Consider the following 22,502-nt stretch of genomic DNA (forward strand, 5'->3'; position numbering starts at 1 on the left):
CAATTTCGTAGTGGTCTCCATTCTCATGAATATAAGTCAAGCACACAAAATGGCTGCCATCACTGTGCAAGCCATGGGTTCACTTCCATGGCAACTGTCCAACAATCTAGTCTCCACAGTTACGTTGCTATGTATTACAGTCATTCATACGGCTCTGTCCAATCACTAGAGAGGGACACAGCATGGTTTTAGTTTGAACAGTTCCTTGTTGTAAATGGGAATGATACCAGTGAAGTTCTGGCGTGGGTGAGGTAGTCGGTGCAGGGGTATGCCAAATAAATACATATTGTGGTTGAAATTACCATTTAAGCTGTGCAGGAGAAGTTTGGGCTAATTGCTTGTGCCCTATAGTTCAGATATAATTTATAGGAGATTAATGCACTTATATATCTCACATTATATATGTCACATTATCAGTGTTCTAAGTGGTAACTGATTATTTCCAATAAGCAATTATACATTAATTATAGCCATTATGGAGATTTTTTTGGTAATGATTAAGAATCAGAATTATTTGACAACTGTATTTACATTAGGGTTAAGTAAATGGTTAAAAAACTCATTCACTCTCAATATAATTTTGTCATTTATATACAGGGTCACCTTTAGTCTATTAAAAGTCTTGCTCAGAGCACCAATATTTGTATAAGGATTTGGGTTATTTTTATTCAACTCAAGTATTCATACCTGAAAAAAATGACAGGGCTAAAAACTGGGACAAATTGGCCACGTGTGCAAAATACCAAAGCCATGCGCAGATTTACCTAGGCCATGGCCATAATTGTCAAAGTCATCCCTCAGGCCTCTGTCTTTGGATCTTAATAATCAGGACTGTCCTTAAAAATCTGGATTTATGGTTCTGCTTCATAATAAAGTTGTTTTTAAGTTAAATATCAAAAGGCCAGAGACCGATGTAAAGTACCGGAGAGAAATGTGTTTGACATCAGCTAGGCACGATCCATTGGAGCATCTGTTCAGCATAGTACAACTAATGTATCACATTAAACAAAGATTATGTAATTCTGAAGTAAGAGGGTTTATTGGTACATCTCACAAATTGCTTGGTATATTAATAGATTATACTAACACTGGCCTGTTTTCATTTTCTCTCTGCAGATCTGTTTTCACTCAGGTTCCACGTGCAACATTACAACATTAACTGGTAGTGAAATTGTATTATAGAAATATTAAATATAATAATAAAATCAAAGTGTGCAGATAAGACTGAAAATTTATTAAAAACATAAATGCAGGTAAAAGAGGCTGAAATGTTTAACTTGTAATTGGAAAGGTTTATTTTAAAATAGAAACTAAGGGGTCTATTTATTAAAGAGATGAGGCCTGAATCCTGTGAATATGGGAATTTTCTCCATTTATATCAAAGCCCTCCTGTGAAGTTTCCCCATGCAATGGTAAAGCCTGTTTACCAAGGACAGCAGTGGTAGAAGTACAAGTGTATCTGTTCATGGCTAGTAAGGCATGGCTATGGTAATCTGTAGGGAATATATTTCAGATTTATCTAGAGAATTCCGAGAATTCCTAGAAATATTCACGACACCCTCCTTCACAGATTTACAAGTATACCTCCCAATTTTTATATTTATGGAATCAGGACAGTCTGTGCACAAGAATAGGGGTGTGATGTTATCACAACTGGAGCTTGGCCGCATCACAATGTGGGTATGGTTTAGTGGTTCTGAAGCGCTGGGCCGCTCTTTTTCTCCCCTCCCCTAAAAATTAAAATGCCGCAGAGAAGCCGTGAATAAGTACAGCAAAAGTCACTAGGGCATTCAGAACTAATTCACCACAGCTTTGCTGTGCAGAGCAGCAGTGAAAGGGTCAAACCCCCAACATCCAATCACTTGCGATTTGCAGACCCCTTAAATCAGTATAGTTCGGAAGTATACATAATCCCCATTATTTACTCGCGAATCTACTATGTAACATAAAAAACACATTTGACCTTAAAGGGGGTATTCTCACAAGTAACGCGGCCTGTGCCCTACTACAGTTACTACGGTAATAGTGCGCATTATTACCGTTAGTGCGGTAATTTCAACGTTGATTTTTGCTCACAGCTCTCAGAGCGGCGAGCTGAAATCCACCTTAAAATTACCGTACTAACGTTAATAGTGAGCATGGTCAATTGAATGCCCCCTAAGTGTATAAAAAAAAAAAAAACAGTTTATGATATTTAGGAGGTGCGAGTAAAATAACACACTAGGGTTTAGCACACAATGATACTTTGCAATCATACATAGCACGTGTTACAAGGCAAAATACATTTTTAAACTTGCATAGAGAGAAAATAATGTAGCATGAATCAGAGCAAAGTGCAACTGGGAAGCATTTAATAACACATCAATTACCATCACACACCACAGCAGATTATAAATGCTGGTAGCCACTATTTACATTTCCTGTGTTAACCAAAAGTTGATCATTAGCTCAGCCACAAATAAATATTCACATCTCTTATTGCAGAATCAAAAACAGACCCAAGTGAAACAAAAATATATTACTTATAAATATACTAACAATACAGGAAATATAAAATATTAAAAAAGCTTCAAGCTCCAAAATTTTTACAGTTCCCCCAATCTCTAACTGATAGGACTTCCATCAGCAATTGATGATGATGATGACGATGATCAGGACATGCTTTTACTAATTATCCTTCCCCCAGTTCCCTCAACATCAGGGAAATATTTCTGCTTCAGCAGCTTTACTTGTTGTATTCTTCAGGAGTAAAAGCAGTGTCAGCCTGGGATGTGAAATCCCTGGCGGGCCACTTCGTCTAAGGGCTCTGCCCCATGCGCACACAGGTATAATGAAAGGTGAAGGAGCTGGGCAGTGGAGGGGCTAGATGCACACTAGGTGCAGCCTCCGTGGGCCATATAGTTTAACTGTTTTATGAGCCCCTGGTTTCCCCCAGCCTGGGGAATTCTAAAAGTGAGATGAACTAAACTCAGAGTGTGATAAACCCTTGATTGGAAGACTATTGCAGTGTCACGCGTTTATCACAGGAATTACTGGTATTGGCACTACTAAACTGGAAGGCGCAGAATCTAACGCACCCCAGGTGTTCACCAGGGACCCCCACAAGGAGGTATGGACTTCGCTGTGTGAGGTGCGCAGGTTACGGTTCTCCCAGATAGTCACCACTGCAGTGGTGGAGACAGAGTAGTCAGACAGTCCGGATCAAAGACAAATAGTAGCGCGGTACAACGAAGGTAATAGTCAGGAACGGTCCGTAGGTCAAAACCAGAACGGGCAGCGCAGTACAAAACGGAATCCACAAGAGACAAAGGCAAGCCGAATCAAGAACCAATATAGTAGATGAATAACACAGGAACGCTGGAGTAGTGAGAACCAATACTCTGGCACCCTAATGGCGCCAGAGAGGTTTAAATACCTGCAGGTGCACTCTGATAGGAGGAGCGGTTTCCGGCGGTCAGCTGGAGTCTCGTTACCTAGCAACAGGACGCGGTACACAGCACATGGATGCGCTGCATCGACAGTACCCCAGAAGGACGTCCCGTTGCTAGGCAATCATATCACCACAAGGCGACCGTCTCCGGCACCTATGTGGGGTGCGGAGGCAGCGCCTGACAGTATCCTCCCCCTCTCATTTGTGCGCAACACCAGGAACCCTCAGAAATTTAGCCAAAAGCCGTGGGGCATGAATATTCTCCTCGTTGACCCACGACCTCTCCTTAGGGCCATAACCCTTCCAGTGAATCAAAGACTGATGTTTACCCTGAGAAGTACAGGATCTTAAGATATGTTCCAACACAAATTCTTGACCTTGGATAGTCTTAACCAAAGGTGGTGGAGAGGTCTTATTGGAGAATTCATAGAGAATAAGTGGTTTCAATAGAGAAATATGGAACGTATTGTGTATCCAAAGAGAGGCTGGTAATTGGAGTTTATAGGAAAGAGTTGATGACATGGGAAATAGTGAAAGAGCCAATAAAACGAGGGGCAAATTTCATGGTGGGAACCTTGAGTCTAAGATTGCGGTTGGCGAGCCATAGCTACCCGCAGTACAGGAAGATTTCTACGATGGCGATCAGAAAATCGTTTGTAACGATCCGAGGACTGCTGTAGGGTAGATTGTACTTGGGACCAAATTTGAGAAAAATTGTGAACCATATTCTGTGCGGCTGGCACCAAAGAGTCGGAAAGGTTGGCAGAATGGAATGTATTCCAAAGATAGTAAAAAAGGGAGAATTGCCAGTAGATTTGTGTTATTATGCGTAAATTCCACCCAGGGCAAGAGCTCACTCCAAGAAGATTGTTGTTCCGAACATTAATATCTAAGGTAAGATCTAAATCTTGATTAGTCCGCTCAGTCTGACCATTGGTTTGCGGGTGGTATTCAGACGAGAACTTTAGGCTGATACCAAGATATTTGCAGAATGACCTCCAGAATCTGGAAACAAATTGAACTCCGTGGTCAGAGATGATCTTGCTCGGGTAGCCATGGAGGCGGAAAATCTCTTGGATAAAAAAAGTGCTAGTTTGGAAACAGAGGGCAGTCCTTTGAGAGGAACGAAGTGAGCTAACTTAGAGAAGTGGTCAACCACCACACAGATGGAATTGTAACCATAGCTAGTAGGAAGCTCCGTAATAAAATCCATGCTAATACTGACGCATGGCGAATCTGGTAGAGGAAGTGGAAGGAGAAAACCTGCATGAGATCTCAGAAGAGTTGTATGCCGGGAGCACACCTTACAAGTACGAATGTATTTCTTGATGTCCGAGACCAATGATGGCCACCAATACAAGCGGGACAATAGAGCGACAGTTTTTCTGACACCAGCATGTCCAGCAAATCTGGCGTTATGAGCCCATATCAAGACCTTAAAGCGCAAGTGAGCGTCCACGAAAGAATGGCCAGGAGGAGGAGTCTTGATGGAGGAGTTAGTCAGAGCCAGAATCTTGGAAGGGCTGATGACAGGTTAAGTGGAAAAGGAGAAAGCAGCATCAGAGGAATCAAAAGATCTGGATAAAGCGTCAGGTTGAGTATTCTTAGCACCCGTCCGGAAGGTCAATATCAGTTGGAATCTGTTAAAAAATAAGGACTAGCTGGCCTGGCACGGATTCAAACACTGTGCAGACTGCAAGTAGGTGAGATTCTTGTGGTCTGTAAACACTGTGACAGGAAAACGGGCCACCCTCCCACAAGTAGCGCCATTCTTCTAGAGCTGCTTTGATGACAAGGAGTTCTTTGTCGCCAATCCCATAGTTGACCTCACTGGCAGAGAACCTCTTGGAAAAGAAGCCTAGATATGCCTAAGGAGTCTTTCTGAGAAAGAACAGGAACTGTTCTGATCTGGTTTGGACAAGACAGGTGCAGCCATAAAGGCCTCGTAAAGGGTCTGGAATGCCTGGACTGCCTCTTTGGGCCAATGTTTGGTCTGTCCACCTTTCCAGGTAAGGAGAGTAATGGGAGAAATAAGAGTGGAGAATTCCTTAATAAATTCGCAATAATAATTGGTAAAGCCAATAAAACGCTGGGTGGCCTTTAGACCAGTGGGTTGGGGCCAATTGCGGATGGCCTCCACTTTGCTGTGATCCATCTGTAGTCCGGTACCCGGGACTAGATATCCCAAAAAGGGTACCTGGGGGCAATTGAAGAGGCATTTCTCCAGTTTACAATATAAATGATTACTTCGTAGGCGGGAAAGATCTTCTTTAACATGCCTAAGATGGGACAAAGGGTCTTGAGAAAAAATCAAGATGTCGTCCAAATAGATAACCACCGACTGATAAAGCAGATCTCTGAAAATTTCATTAACAAAGTCCTGAAAGACTGCAGGAGCATTACAAATTCCAAAAGGCATGACCAGGTATTCGTAGTGCTTGTCTCTGGTGTTGAATGCAGTCTTCCATTCGCCCCCTTTTCATGACCAAATTGTAGGCACCTATGAGGTCCAATTTAGAAAATATTTGAGCCCCACAAAATAAGGAGAATCCCAGGGTCGATGAGGGGGGGGGGACCTCTGAAGCAGCCTTACAGAAAACATCGGAAGAACCACCTGAGAAGTCGTGCTGAGACAAGAAACATTGAGTCTGGAAAGAAAAACTGATTTAAGGCATCTCTTAGTACAGGAAGGACTCCAGCTGATAACCTGTGCTCGATGCCAGTCAAATGTTCTTAACCAGGGTAACCCAGGATGATGGGGTTAACCGACTGAGGTAAAACCAAGAAACGTATATGCTCAGAGTGAAGGACTCCTATCTCCATCTGTACCGGGGAGCTCATGAGAGAAATAAAACCATTGGCGACTCTATTGCCGTCGATGGCAGTCAGAACCAAATGCTGTGATAATAGAATCGTGGGAAGACTTCAGACACCAATCTGGCAGAAATGAAGTTCCCTGCGGATCCTGACGAAGCCCTAGAAGTCTCGAGGCAGCAGAGGAAACTCGTCCGTGTTCATCAAACACCTTGCAAACAGTCTCAATAAAGACCACAGAATTCAGAAGCATGGGGTCATCCCTCTCCCATAAAGAGGATGCCCAAGCTAAAGCTTGTCCGAAGAGGAGTGAAATCAGGAAAGCCACTTTGGCTCTTTCAGAAGTGAAAATCTCCAGTGCTAATTCAAATTGTATAGCACATTGGTTAAGAAAACCACAACACTTCTGGGGATTTCCGTCGTATTTCTCTGATTGAAGAAAGCCTCTAGCGGATACTGTGCTGGAAGAAGTAATAGGAGCAGAGGTAGTGGCTGTTGGTGCTGGAGCTGCCGTATGCACAGCTAGAGACCCTTGCAGGAAATCCAGACGAGACACGACCCCCTGGATACATTGCAGTGGTTGGATTCTTGCCGTTCCACTCTCTAAGCCAGGTGTAACAAGACTTCACGGACCGAAGGTTCATCCGGTACCCATTCAGAGCAGCTATCCTCTGATTGGCTAGAGCATGAAAAAGCCGCTCTGGCAGGGTCACGTATATGGCCTTATCTGTGTGAAGTCTGTATGTTCCACCCATGTTTGCGTGGGCTTCTTCTGGGTGATCCGGTTTCCTCCCACACTCCAAAAACATACTAGTAGGTGAATTGGCTGTTATCAAATTGGCCCAAGTCTCTCTCTCTCTGTATGTCAGTGAATTTAGACTGTAAGCTTCAATGGACCAGGGACTGATGTTAGTGAGTTCTCTGTACAGTGCTGCGGAATTATATAAATAGCTGATGATGATTGCTGTGGCTGGTTACTGGTCTTTTCTGTTAGGGATGGCATAATAGTGGGTATTACTAGTATTGCCAACATAATATTTGGTGTTGCTGGTATAATATTGGGTATGACTAATACTGTTTTTCTGATCACTGATACTACTGCTGTACATATTACTGGACATCACTATAGGCATACTGCTGATGCTGAATGGTGGTTCACAAATCTTAGTGAAGGTCCGCAGTGACAGTGGCTTATAGTATCAATGTTATAATCCCAGTGCAGTGGAGATCCTAAATCAATAGTAATATATATAATATGTATTCTTGTTATTTATCTTTATATACTTATTATTGTAAGTTACTTAAAACAATTTAGGTCTTTGTGGAAGGTGGGGTTGCATGTTCCCCCTGCTCCACCCCCTGAATCTAGGTTGCCCACAGCTGCTTTACTCAGTGACCTTGCCCTAGTTAGTGTACTAGTTGCAGCACCGTAGTAAGACCCATATTTGTCTGATTGCCAGCCCTCGTTTGTAAAAATAACAGCAGCCACCCAATGCAACTCCTCTCCTGTGTATTATAACCAGTGAGAAGTACACTTCAAACACTACACTGCAAAACTTCCTGAACCCTTCATTGAAGTACTAAGTGCAATCTGATTTTCAAGCTGTAAATGGAAAATGTTAGCAAACTCTACCAGAAAAATAAACAGCACTTTCTCACATTTATTCAGATACATAGATGAAAAAGCTTTCACATTAATGTATAACTAAACATAGACAAATAAGATAAATGACCTTTATAACCCAAGTAAGATGCATGTCGTTCAACATGGTAAATGGAAAGCATATAATTTCTTTTTTTTTTTTTTTTTTAGGTAATTTTTATTAGGGGTTTTTTCAAAACAAAACAATGAGTTTGAAACATACCAAGAGAATGTATAAACATATTGTATGCATATGAACCTCAAAAATGTTTACACACAATAGTAAGAAAGAGCATATCATTTCTTAATAGAAATGTCCAACAATAGACGTATTTTGTTAGGAAAGCCCTCTCTCAACATATGAACAGACTGTTATTGGAGAGCACTGACTGAGACATCAGGTTCCAGCCTTTCTGACATCTACTAAAATACTTCTATGGCGTACTTCCAACATTTCCACTCGACAAATTGGGAAAGCATGAGGATCGGATGGATGAAAAATGGGGTCTGGTCTTAGCACACCAGGGGCGTGGCTGCGTTAAGTTAGGGGATATCATGAACCCCGGGGGTGTCTAGTGCTTCTAAAGCACTTGGTCATCCCCAGTCTCCCTACCATCCCCTAAACACACCCCTGCATATGCCAGGTCACATACATTCCAACAGTTCTAACAGTCACACACAGTCCCGATTTAAAGGACTGTCACACTTAAATCGAGGCATTTCGTAGTTATGCTATGCATGAACATCTTTTTTAAGGTGTCCATTGCCTACACAAGGTGGTGGTAAAGCGATGTTCAGCTTTTCAATTCACTAAGAATCACAGTTCCTCATGAATTAATAACCTTCTTTCTCGTGAATATTGGTTTAATCCACAAAATGTTTACCTCCACTCAATGAGTTCTAAAAATCTCAATCTTTGTTCACTGCATACTAATATGCTGATGTCTCTGAAAATGGATGGCATCATTATGCATAAGGTGAAAACAAAAGCAACACTAGGTGAATGAAATAAACTAGTTCCTTAGATGTAAAATAGCGAGAATGGTTAATTAATGCTGTATAATATATGCCTTCCAACAGGCCAGCAATACTTGGGATGAGGTGATGAGAGGGGAAATCATATAGAAGGTTACTGGAGAAGTGTAGACGGCAACTGGAAGAGTATTTATGGATAAGGACGAAAAGGTAGGCTGGACAAGAGTTACGGATGTAACACAATTCTCACAGCGCAAGGAAAAGTTAATCGTTTTGTTTGTAGCAAATCTTTGTAGCCCACCATTCATCTTGCAGTCAGAGAAACTCCCATGAAAAAAGGTGTTTATGAATAAATAAACTGATACGAGAGACGTGATCCCCATGAAGCGTCTACTTTACCTGTGTCCTTTTTTATTGCACCAAATTCAACACGCTCACACGAGGATTTATATATGTAGTGTCTTACAAGCGGTGTGTTCAATGGGAGCTTAACGCACTGACAGCTCAAAAAAGCCTCCCCCCCCCATGGCAAGTTCAATCGTTAACCATCTCATGTCTGTGTTTCATCTGTAACTTTAGTCTATGTTCACATGCCTGCGCTTCAAAAAGTATGTAAAATGACTAAAAACGAATGAACACTCTGATGTACACTGTTGATAGATGAAAAGTGTAGCAAAAGGAAATGATAGATGTGAACAAGCCTCTACAAGCAGAGAACATCACAGATGAAGACGAAACACTGGAAATAAAGGAGGTTTGGATGCTGTTAATCAAAGTTGTCATTTTGTTCTTTGTAAATCAAAAAGTTCTGTGCGTATTTGACTAATTTCCTGCCTCTGAATAAGTACAATTCAATAGAATGTAAAACTGACAGTCAAGGTAAATATAGATATGAGAAACAGTTCAGGAGCTACGTGGTGAAGGGGTTAATATGCAGATTAACTTAAGTTTTGTCATAGGAATTCTCTGATTCTTTATTTTGCACAGAGATTTATAGATACATTCTCGTTTTGATGGCACTTCCCCTTTAAGCCATAATTATTTTATGTAACACTGTCTTATTCCTAAGCTTATCTGCCCTGCCCTGGCAAATCCATCTGCCATAGCCTGGTTCAGCTTTATTCCTATTAGCCGTGACTGTAACTGGCAGCACTCTTTAGAATGATTGGAGAGAAATGATACAGTTAGAGCATCTGTTTATATATCAGCAATGCTTTCAGAAATTATATCTCTGTGGGACTGCCCCTGTGTTATTTACTTATGACCTCCTAAAATATACTATATTTTATCAGTTTCCAAGGAGCACAACAATGTCATGGTCTATACACACCCTTGTAAAGCAATCTTGCAACGTCAGTTACTCTGGAAAATACACAGGGTGGAAAAAGTGACAATGTCACACCAAAAACATACTTTAGGACCACCCTTTTAATTCACGAAAATGTTTCCCTTTAAAACACTGCTTGGCTTATCCTCATATATACTTATATTAATCATACGAGTGTCACTGTCAATTATTTCATGTCTTACATTTGTGCATTTGAAGCTTTTTGTTACATTGTTTGAAATGTGCTTCCCTCAGAAGTTCAACTGGAAGGTGCAAAATGCGTCTCATTACAATATCATCATTTATTTATTTATATAGCGCCACTAATCCCGTAGTGCTGTACAGAAAACGCACTCACATCTGTCCCTGCCACAGTAGAGCTTACAGTCTAAATATAGAAGCATAAGACCAGAATTGCCATGAAAGTATGTATAAAAGTTTGGGCAAACACAGGAGTATTTCTACTTCAGGCAGACTAGAGTGTGGACTTACGCCCAACTACAGTGTAGAAATACAGAAGCATCAGCTATAAATGTATATATAAATAGATGATGGTGATGATGATGATGACGATGAAATGTGAAAGTCACATTACCCTATTCGTACACAATATAATGTAATGAAGTGCCATATACACAAGACGGCAGCAACTTGACATGATACTATCAGCTTGGTGACTATGTAAACAGCCAACCAGGTATATAATGCTGTTGGTGTTGTCATCATCATCACTTATCTTTACACCAGGGGGTAAATGTATCAAGGTGAGAGTTTTCCGGCGAGTTTGAAAAGTGGAGATGTTGCCTATAGCAACCAATCAGATTCTAGCTATCATTTTGTAGAATGTATTAAATAAATGATAGCTAGAATCTGATTGGTTTTTCAAACCCGCCGAAAAACTCTCAGCTTGATACATTTACCCCTAGGCCTCCAATACCCACAAAGGTTACGCCTTTTAAGAATGGATCTGGAGATGTGCCCAAATCTTCGTAGGTCACATCTCCAGGGGGTGTGCTACACTTGAGTACATGTTGCTGTACTTATCTTAAGCCTGCCAGTCCACAGTCCGCCTCTCCAGGAACAAGGATCTGTAAATCTAAGATATGATATATATGGATGCATTTTGGTACCAATGTACAGTATTGGTCTTATGTACAATGAGTGGGTTATCGTAATCTTTGGCCAGCCAGAAAATGTAGGACCATTCGAGGGGAGGAAAAACAGGGAACACCTCCCAAAATGTGCATTTTTCACCCAAGTGCAATATTTGCAATTAGCAAAGAGTGTCCAGCTCCTCCCAACAGAAGATGACTACTAGTGTGCAAAAAAGGGTGCATTTGCACAACAATAGGCATGTAACATTACAAAAAAACATGTATGTGTCACACAATCATCTTAAATATAGATTTAGAAATCAAAGGGCACTTCTCAGACATGCTTATACTATCTCATATCGTCATTTCCTAACATGACTAACCGTGCAGGGTAGTACAGGACAGTGTGTTTTCTCTCAAGAGGGTTAACTGAAATGTCCTGCACATAGGATAGTGGGTTAATATGGAAACGCCTGTTATTATGTAAGAGAGGCGTCACATACAGTGACTGGACCCGTCAATGCTGTCCAGGAGTGAGAAATGAAGAAATGTGATTAGGGACTGCACACACCCACGGTCGAAGCTGTACCCAGTTCACCCAACTACTGCACCTAAAACAAGATTTCAGCATCTGAGCTATAAACGCCAATCATCTTGTGCAGAACTTATACATTATTAAAGGCTTCCAATCCTGTATACACCAACATCCCTTCTACCCACCCTAAAGTCCTCTATTAATTATTTCTGCATCACTCCTCGGTGCTTTAAGCATCACTAGCCAAACATAGATTTAAATAGTACTACAAAAATAAATATCAACAAAGCAAAACAACTGGCTTTACATATAACTGCATTTAATTGCAAAGATAGCAGAGATGACACCAAATGATTGCAATGAACTTGCAACTATGATACAGTGTAGAGTCAAAAATACTTTAAATGAAATTTGCTAATTTACCAAAATAATTCCAGTAAACGATCAAAGTAATCTAAAAGACTAGAATAAATATTACAAATACATTGTTATTTTGTGCATAAAAAGTTACAACTTAGTAAATATTTAAATCAGAGGAAAACATCAGCACACTAAATAGCAAAGTACATTATATGCATTATATTAAATAGTAAATGTAAATAAACTAGAACTTACAATAGTGCTGGATCATAGGTACAGTTCAATAAGTAGCCCAAAGAATACAGTTGGACACTCTGCCGTTCCCACAACTGTCAACCAGGCAGATGGTCAGACTGAAGCAGTTCTCCTCTGCCTTGCATAAGAATATTACTGATTCCACTGTCTTGTCTTTCAAGAGCCGATTAACAATGCTGCCTCTGCTTATGAATCCAGCTGTGTGCTTCCTCAATCCCTCCGAAGCACATTTTTTTCCAGGGCTTCCTCTAGACAGCAATCTCTGAACAGACACTGCTGTTCAGGATGCTACACTGTATTCTGCTGATCCTCCCCTTCCTATCTGACTGTGCAAAGCAGCAGCACACACAGAGGCACAGGTCCCCCAGGACTGCTTTTCCCTGTATGTCAAATTTATACTCTGTATGTTATCAGATGCAGATATGGGTAAAACCAGCAGTTCATATGCTATTCTGTTTATTGGGTTTTTATGTCCATACAATTTAATGCGAGACACAGGCTAGGTTAGGTATTTCCTTCTGAAACAAATAAAACAAGTCAAAATAAAGAAATTTACAATTTATTGTTATAAAACTTTCTGCTACTTTCTGGTGCTAATAATAAGCAGGCATTAATTGTTTCGCCGTCAGGGGTCTGGTTATTTACACATCACACGGCTAGGTCAATTTTGTGTGTGTTAGAGATGCTAAAATTCATTGTGGCCCCCAACTAAAATGTCATCTAAAATTTAAATAGGTAACTAAACTATAGTACCAGGGTAAAGTATGTAGAGCTTACATACCACATATGTAGTTTTACACACTTTGTAGTCATTATACAACCAAAATCACAGAAATCCACAGTTAAAATAGGAAAATTGTACTTAATCATGTTTCCATCTTTTAATATTTTCCGTTAGCATTTCTGTAAAATTATACTTCTATTCTTAAACTTCATTTATCATTAGGGATACTAAATACGCATACTTTTTAAAATGTTTATTGTACAGATGTTGGTATAAAAAAGTTAATGCACACTTTGTTGTGTTGGTGCTTTTGTGTGTCACATGATTCAATTGTTTATTTGAAAGGGTGCTTTAAGTTTGTATTTTTATGATCATTATGGAGCTATTAATAGAGCTATTTATTACAAAATAAATCTTCTCATACATTTTTTTTTTATTCTCTCTATTACAAGAGGACAGGGCCATGTTTTAGTGTAACAGACTATCAGAGAGCAGAAGGTAAACCCCAGGGGGTAAATGTATCAATCTGCGGGTTCTTCAACACCCGCGTGTTCAGCCTCTTCCGCGATTAAATTTCAAGCGGCGCTGCATTGTAAAGGGTTAACTTCCCTTTACAATGCAGCGCCGCTTGAAATTTAATCGCGGAAGAGGCTGAACACGCGGGTGTTGAAGAACCCGCAGATTGATACATTTACCCCCAGATGTTGAATGAAGTAAACACTGGACCATCTGCCTTCCGTGGGGTTGACCTGAATGCAGCACTAAATGGCCTATGGAGTGATAGGAAGGTGTCCTCTTCTTGCTCCCAAAGGGTAAACCAAGTATACTTGGGGCAGGAGCTGAAAATGTCATAATCAGAGACCGAGTCCCCCACCATGAACGCATTCCCACAACCGCACTTCCGGCCTTACAGAACCCGATACCAGAAGTGATCCAATGAGTGGATATTGTATAGAGTTCAGCAAATCCTCTTATAATCAGCTAGGGGATAAGAAGTTTAACAAAAATGGACATGGTTTGGATTAGCAAGGTATGAGAATACTATAGATGTGCTCTACATTAAAGGGACTCTCACAAGAGGATGCAAACTGCTCTTACAATTTGACACAAACTAAATTCATTACACAAGGAGGATCTAATTTAGAATTAGGAGTAACAGCAGCCAATAGGTACAAAGTTAAAATGTGGAGCTAGTTTTGGAATGCTAGGTGTAGGGAGGGGGCATTCTAGCTCAACTCTACATTGCAATGGTAAAAAAAGTTGCCCAGTATTTGGGTACCACATGCAAAAGCATACTCTAATTGAGGCCCTGAGTGTTAACCATGCCTTACACCATTCATGTTTCAGATTTATTTTCATTTGTAGCCATTTCCTCCACTAGGCATTGAAGAATGTCTTTATGGGAAAAATGTAATAATAAAATAATATTTTTCCTGGTCCTGTTTTACAAGCATTCCTTTATAATGAAGTGTAATTCTCCGACTCTTCCATTCCATTGTTATGAATAGAAGAATGGTGATTGAAATACCTCCTGCAGATTGCAGCTATTGTGCGCATTGTATGAACATTCTAACTCTGGCCTGATCAATGCCGGGCGGAAAAAACACGTTAATGGCTGAATCTTTGTATCAGAAGCATATCAGCCTCGGATATAAAATTTAATGGATATCTTTATCCAACTGCAAGTTATCATGAGTAAAACAGCAACCAGTAACATTGTCAGAGAAGATAGCTGTGATGATGAGTTAAAATAGCTATATGTATGAATAGCATAACAAGGGTATAGTGCATACAGTAGATTGCCAAACATCATAATTTATATCAAGATATTGTTATTATCATCCTTAATTTATAAAGCACCATCATATTAAGCAGTACTGTACATTGAGAGGATCATGATACAAACAAATTATGCACAATGGCATGAAACAAGCTTAAGATGGCCTTGCCCAAATGAGCTTACAACCTTAGAGGTGTAGGTAGCAGGATAACAATTGTAACTTTTGGGGGGGAAAGTGTGTCTACTGTCAGTGTGAGATATTGTCCCCCAGATACGGAGCCCGTGAAGCGGGCGAAGAGGAAAAGAGAATGGCACTCGCCCGACCAGCGATCCTGCGCAGGTACGTGCTTACTTCTTGCAGGGTTCCTTGGCATTGGCGACAGCGAATCAGAAACGTTACGCTGTCAGCCAATCGGTGGCAGGGACGGTGAGGCAATCAGGGCTCAACCCTGGCCATTTGAATTTTTGGTGTTGCGGCGAGTCAATTGGTGCTCCGCGTCACCAGCCAGAGCTCATGCGAATGCATTAAAAAGTATTAATTCACTAGTCTAATGCCTAGTACGAGTGACTGAATATGTGGCCCCAGCTCTAGGACCCAGAGGTGATACATCAGGAACAGTTGCTTAGCAACATAAGGCTGGTATCAGCTGAGGAGAAAAGTGAGGAGAGAGTGACAGGCTGACAGCCAGGTGCCTAGGAGAGAGAGAGGAAGAGATCCTGGGAACTCCAAGCACATTTGGGAGAAGGTCCATGGTCTGATGCCACGAGGGGCCAAAATGCATCATGACTGAGCAGGGCCGGATTAACGGAATGGAAGCCCCTGGGCTAATGGGGCCCCTATTCCCCCGTGAGGCCCCCCCCATTAGCAGCCTGGCCCCCCCCATTAGCAGCCTGGCCCCCCTGTTAGCCGACCGCCCCCCTCCCTCCCTCCCCTCCAAGCGCTTACCTTCTCCTCTCCTGTCACTGCAGTCCTCCTTCCGCGGCACGCTGTAAGCTCCTTACTGAGGAGATCTCGTGACACTCTCGCGAGATTTCCTCAGTAAGGAGATTACTGAGCGCCGGAGAAGGAGGACTGCAGTGACAGAGCTCAGCATTGATCGGGCCGGGGGCGCCCCCGCCCCCGTCCCGATCAATACCTCTGCTGAACTCTGTCAAGGGCCCCCTGGATGCCCGAGGCCCCTGGGCTGTAGCCCAGTTAGACCTCGGGTTAATCCGGCCCTGTGACTGAGAGAATTTCAGTGACATGGGACAGATCTGAGAGAGAAACTACCTCAGAGCATGGCTCCATTTAAAGAGGGGAAGGAGGCTATTAGTTTAGAGAGCCCATTCTTGGGGCTCTCTGAATAATAAAAAAGAGTCCCTGAGAGAAAAAGGTGGTACCCCAATAAAGAAGGGAGTCAATGCCAAATCCTGGGGTGTGGAGCCAATTAATATTGTTAGCATTGAGGATCTACCATATAGTCTCCCCATGTCTAAAGAGAGGAGAGCATATAAGAGACCCTATGGAGTGGGTAGCTGCAGTATTTAAATGTGACCCAGAGGGGCAGAGAGGACACCACAGAGGGTGGCATGGCCGAAGGGGTGAGTGAAGAGGCTGCATGAGGACACTCAGGGGCAAATGCAGGATTTGTAGAGGGGGGTTCCCACACCACGCCACCAGTGGGTGTGACAAGCATGCATGGGGGCGTGGCTATAAATTTAGACAGTGCTTGGCTGCTCTCCAACTCTTCCTATCCCCATAATATACATTGGCAATGCTGCGTGCACTACTGTTAGGTGCACGCAGCTCTCCCTTTTCAAGCAGAGCCGCGTGAAGTGGTGGCAGGGTCCAGCCACCTCAATTATACAGTGCTCCAGACTTGAAGGGGAGTTTCCAGGCACTAGAAAACCCCCTCGGTTTGCCTATGACACTAGTGAGAGTGCCAGATCTATCAAGAGAGGATGAGAGTGCAGCAGACGGAGAGAGGGTGTCAGAGCCTGCTCAGTGAGTGTGAGAACCCAAGTAAAGGCAGAGAGAGAACAGCAACCATGTGATATACCCTAAATCAGGGGTGTCCAACCTTTTAGCTTCCCTGGGCCACATTGGAAAACGACGAGTTGGTTTGGGCCGCACATAAAATACACTAACACTAACGATAGCTGATCATCCAAAAAACCATAGAAAACGTAGTTAACATATTAAACTTACTTGGAAATGAAGTTAGCCAGAGTTAGGAAACCTGTTGCAGAATCATGATTAAAGCAGTAGTCCCATTACCAGCTACAATTTAACTTACCTGCATCTGCCCCTTAGTGGGGTTCGGGGAATTAAATGCCAAAAACTTTTTTTTCCTCTCTATCTGCACCCATGAATCATTCTTTTTATTGACCAGTTTGAAATGGTCACCGATATAGGTAGCATCAGGAGGACTAATAGAAATCTACAGAGATTTAAAGATAGGGTGGCGGGAAAAATGGCTCATGGAGCAGCCTCCGATGAGGGTAACAGTGGGTGATATTTTCACTCTACTCCGCACTGCACATTTAAAATGGTTTAAAATATTAAAAATACAATTACCTCTTAATATTTATATTAGATACATACAGAGAACACAGCTAGTTCATAATTGCATGGTGCAGAAAGTCCAAATTCAGAGTAACAACAATAAGATACTGGATAATCTTTCACTGCTGCTGATAGTTCGCGCGGGTGACTCCTCTGTGCTGCGCTACGCAATGGATGTCGGGTGTGATGACATCACCCCCGACATTCACTGCGAGCGCTACACGGAGGAGGAGACCAAGGAAGGAGCCGGAGCACCGGCTGACGTGACCGCAAGGTAAGTATTTTCTTCTTTTTTTTTTTGCAGGATTTTTTTTTTCAGTGCTGCCCCCTTGCCACAACCAAAACTCCTGCTGGGCCACATTTACAGGCATGCTGGGCCGCATGCGGCCCGCGGGTTGGACAACCATGCCCTAAAGGATAAGACCCCCGCAGAGGAGGGGTGATTAACTGTGCTGGAGTGAGAAAGGAGATGTACATATTTATTTTAGTGTTATTTGCAACTCAAGCAACGAGCTGGAAGAGAAGTGTAAATAAAGAGTTTATTTTTATAGAGATGGTCTGGAGCCAAAATCATTGAGACATCTGTTTCCACTGAAACCAAAGATACCACACCTTAAAGAGACAATGCTGAAAACCTGCATGTGCAGGGTCCTCTGGACATTTATACCCACGCTCCTCTGTCCCTTCCACTTATCGTACCTTATAAAGTAAGAGCAAGGGGTAAATAAGCTGGAGCAACAATAAAAAAAAAATATATATACATATACTATTTATTTTAACTATCGCTGTCATGAATAAGAAATAAATTCTCACATCTGAGTGGTGTGCATAGTAATATACACAGACATCAGTGAGCAAGTATTGTAGTATGAGAAATATTAACACAAGCTTTTAATAATGGAATCCTTATGTCAACTATTAAACATCAGTAATTATAACTATAGTGTTATCCATATGATTCCAGTAGCAAATAAATCCTTATCTATCAAATAATTTCTTATTCATGACAGCAATAAATAAGGGAAATAACTTATGTTGACTGTAAGATAGTACTTATCTTACAGTCAACATAAGTCGGTGGGGGTATTGAAGGTTGATAATGAGGGGGATGAAGACTCCCAGTACAGTAGTTTATGATTTACTGTAGTAACAAAAAAAATCCAAAGTACTGTACATGCCTTACTCAAGATGTTTGCTCAGATTAGGATAGTTTTGATATATTTTCCTTAATGAAATGGTTTTTTTTAAACTTTTTATGTAACAATTTTTGATTACAAACACACATAGAAAACAACACAAAAAATTGACATGTAATCATAAGAAACTCCACATAGACAATAATAATAATTGCATAGAAAAACAGACTGGAACATATAATAATACACATTGTATATTTTAGGGGGTGGGGGGGGGGGAAGAGTGTTCATAATATAAAGAAAGTGGAGATAATTAGGTGTGTTAGGCTGGGGTGATGTTTAGGGGTGGCCAGATTTGATGTATAGCAAATGGAAAAATGAGGAAGATTGTCATTCAAAGGGCATACAGAGAGGGTAGTGAGAGTAGACTACATATATAACCAGTGTGCCAAAATTTATTTAAGTTTATCTTCTTTATCATGCAAGTGGTCAGTGACCTTTCCATATGAGCTATAAACCATATGTAGTATTCCACCAAAGAGACACGGAAGGGAGGAGATCAGGGGGTCATTCTGTTTTCAAGATTTGGCAATGAGTCAACGGTTAGTGTCGAAAATATGAGAAGCCAGCTTTACTGATTGGTTGTCTGCATCTTGGGGAGGGTGACAAGAGAGACTGGATTGGGCACGGGAGGAGAGAGGGAAGGAGGGCCATAAACTTGTCCCAGAAAGAAGATATCTTTGGACAGGACCATGAGATATGTATAAATGTTCCTTATTTGACGACAGCCCCGTCAGCAAGCAGAGTAGGAAGTGGGGTAGATTTTAGCAAGATTGACGGGAGTAAGATACCATCTAAAATAGACTTTGTAAGCATTCTCCTTAATCAAGGTGGAAATCGAGCTAGAGACCACCTAGGTCCTCATAATTTCCCAATAATTTTCTTTTGGTGGGGTGCCTAGGTACCTCTCCCATTCTCACTTCTGCCTGTTCCCGGAGACCAACAAACTGTCAAAGAGAAAAGTATAAAGAGAGGAAACTATACCTCTACTCGGGGTTCAGATGAGACAAATACTCTCAAATGAGGATACAGGATGAGGGGGCCTGCCTGACAGGAGAGACTGCACAAAATTTACAATTTTTCAGGTGGAGATCTGGTTATTTGGAATGAAGATCAAGGTCACCTGCACTGAACCTAACCCCTGATTCTATCCAAGCCCAAGAAAAGGGATTAGAATGACCTGGCAGGAAGTCAGAGTTATTCCATAAAGGTGTTATGGACAAGGAAGAGGGATATATTCATATGTGGTGTTTGCAAGTCTCTCAGACCTTTGCAAAGAAAGTCAAGGTGGGGGAAGGTTTGATTAGGGTGGATGTAGGACCGTTTATTGACCCCAAATACAGGAAAGCAAATATCGCTTAAAGTAGTTGGACTAAGCCCAGGAGAGGGAGGCCCGGAAGAACAAAAATGGCCTCAATTTGGCTAAGGTGAGTAGCCCAACAGTAGGCTTTTAAAATCATGAACTGTCCAAACAGTAGGCTTTTTGAGAAGTGCCAGCTTGATTCTGGGAGACTTGCTGTTCCTGATACATTTAGGTAAACATTTTTCAATGTTAAGGATATTTAAGAGCGGTACCCTAATAGGGTTTGGAAAAGACATAGTAGCTTAGGGAATTTTCACGGCAATTATCCTGCGCAGCCACAAGATGATTAAAGAGCGCCAGGTGAATAGACCTCATTTGATTCTCCTAATTAAACATTTTATTGCACTGTACATATGTTTTTTTATGGATAGGCTGCCATGTGTACACATTTTACATGGTAGACAAACTGCTTGACACAAAATAGGCCTCACCCCTGTCATGTGGTGCCCATCTGCAACATTCACCAAACACATGGCTTTATCTTTCTGGCAAGATTCTATGCATTTTAACCATGTACTTATATTATAAGGTACAGTTGTTTGTTTTTGTTGTATGACACAGCCAGAGCAGGAGTAAGATATTGTAGGCCCCTGGGCTGGGAGTACTGTGAGGCCCAAATTTGTCAAGCGACTTATGCCCACTCCGATATTACTGTATGTTTATGGCCAGTAGCATGCTTTTGCCTAGTTCTGTTCATCACATTCATGCAGTATCATATATAACCCTTTGAATTATTAAGCAAAACAGGCACTGCAAGGTTATTCTCTATCTTTTTGTATTAAGGTTCTACAGATAATTTTTTCCTGCATATTCTCTGCCTTTTGTCTGTTATTGTATAACATTTCTACTTTGCTGCATTTTTCTTCAGATTGTTGAAAAAAAAGCACTCATCTACTTGCTGTCTTGTTCCTCTCCAGCTCTTCGCTGCAGGCTCCAGACGGCACCTCTGTCCTTTTGCCCTGTCAGTGCGGATGCGGTCTCTGTGCACTGCTTAGTGTGGTCAGGTCACATGAGATCATAGTCTCACGAGACCTTCTCACTAAGCAGGGAAGGGCGCACCATGCCCGCACAGACAGCGATCGCCGGCTTTATGGGGGGCAAAAAAATGATATAACGCTGCCAGGAAATCTTTTTTAGGGCCCCCCTGCTGCCCGAGGCCCCTGGGCTATAGCCCAGAAAGCCCTGCGAGTACTCCGGCCCTGGACACAGCTCTGTTATGTATCTAGTTATATTCATGGAGCATTTTTATTTTACAGGGATATGATCTCTGACAGACAATATTTAGAAATGGACAGAAGGAGGCTACCAAGAAATATTATATTCAGTAACAACTGAAGGAAGCGTGTAGAAAACAATACCTGAAATGCATCAAACATTTAATTATTCTGTATAAGTTTCCATAACAAAATATCATATCTCTTAATTCTAACACCTCCAATGTATTGTAGTCTACAAGATTGGCGATGCAAGGTGATCACATGACTATCATGCCCAGGAGAAAATCACGCTATTCTATTACCGTCTACAAGAACACTTTCCCTGCCATGTGTTAGACAAGCCTATTAAAATGAACCATTTTCCCAATTTATTATACATTTCATTTTCTTACTGCAATAAGTATTTTTAGGTTTTGAAAGGCATTCTTCCATTTACTTTTTCCAAGAGACATGATAAAAGGGCTACTTTTTCATTTATCTATTAAGGGTGAGAAATTAAGTCTGCAGCATCCTAGAAGTGTAAACTCCAGCTGTGCTCTCATGTTATTAAAATAAAATAGAGTTAGGTTTATTCAATACCCTTATGGTCCTACCATTAGGGAAATCTATATTAACACAGCCCAGAGGCAAACAGCGCAAACTTTTCACAGCATTTACAGATAAACTTTGCTGGTTAAGTAAAAAGTTTAAGTTAATATGCTCTTTTCTAGTGAATTAAGACTAACTTACAGCAGGGGTGGACAAATGGTGTACCATTTAACAGCCACAAAAGCTAATCTAGTAGCCAATTTGACATTTTAAAGAGAGAGAGAGGAGGTTAAGGAGCACTAGTTTATTTGAAATCCTGTGCTTACCTGGGTTTGTGCAGCCCTAACTTACCATGTCTAAAATATAACAAATTATATTTAAAAATGACCCCCATTTATTTCCCGCACTGCTCCTGGCACTCCACTTCTCATTAATATGTTTAGCAGTGCTCCTCATAGTAACTTTTGTAAGAAACACTCAGTGATCAGGTCTATGTGTATGGGAAAAAAAATTCAGACAGCAGCAATAATTTACCATCTTTCCTTTCTGGTTTTCTGAACCTCTGGTTAACAGAATTCTGTTGAAGAGATCTTATACCTGCATCTCATCATTGTTAATTCCCTTCTGTCTATCTAGTAACTGAAGAATGGGTGTGCACTAGGGCCCTTACATAACCCTTACATGTCTTATTCCACCAAGTGTATATATTTCTTCTAT

At 41.3% G+C, this 22,502-nt stretch overlaps 1 protein-coding gene across 4 annotated transcripts in view; it reads right to left on the reverse strand.

The window, feature by feature from the left end:
• RAPGEF4 (Rap guanine nucleotide exchange factor 4) overlaps window positions 1–22,502 on the reverse strand; it is a 231,008-nt gene that overhangs the window by 135,781 nt on the left and 72,725 nt on the right. The window contains exon 1 of one of the 4 annotated variants that reach the window (XM_075180635.1): window positions 12,433–12,904. The exons of the other annotated variants lie outside the window; for them this stretch is intronic. The gene's annotated coding sequence lies outside the window, so the exon portion shown is untranslated. Of the gene's footprint in view, window positions 1–12,432; window positions 12,905–22,502 lie in introns of those variants that run through there. 4 annotated transcript variants of the gene reach the window in all.

This window comes from Mixophyes fleayi, chromosome 7 (genome assembly GCF_038048845.1).
Source record: "Mixophyes fleayi isolate aMixFle1 chromosome 7, aMixFle1.hap1, whole genome shotgun sequence".
NCBI lineage: Eukaryota > Metazoa > Chordata > Amphibia > Anura > Limnodynastidae > Mixophyes > Mixophyes fleayi.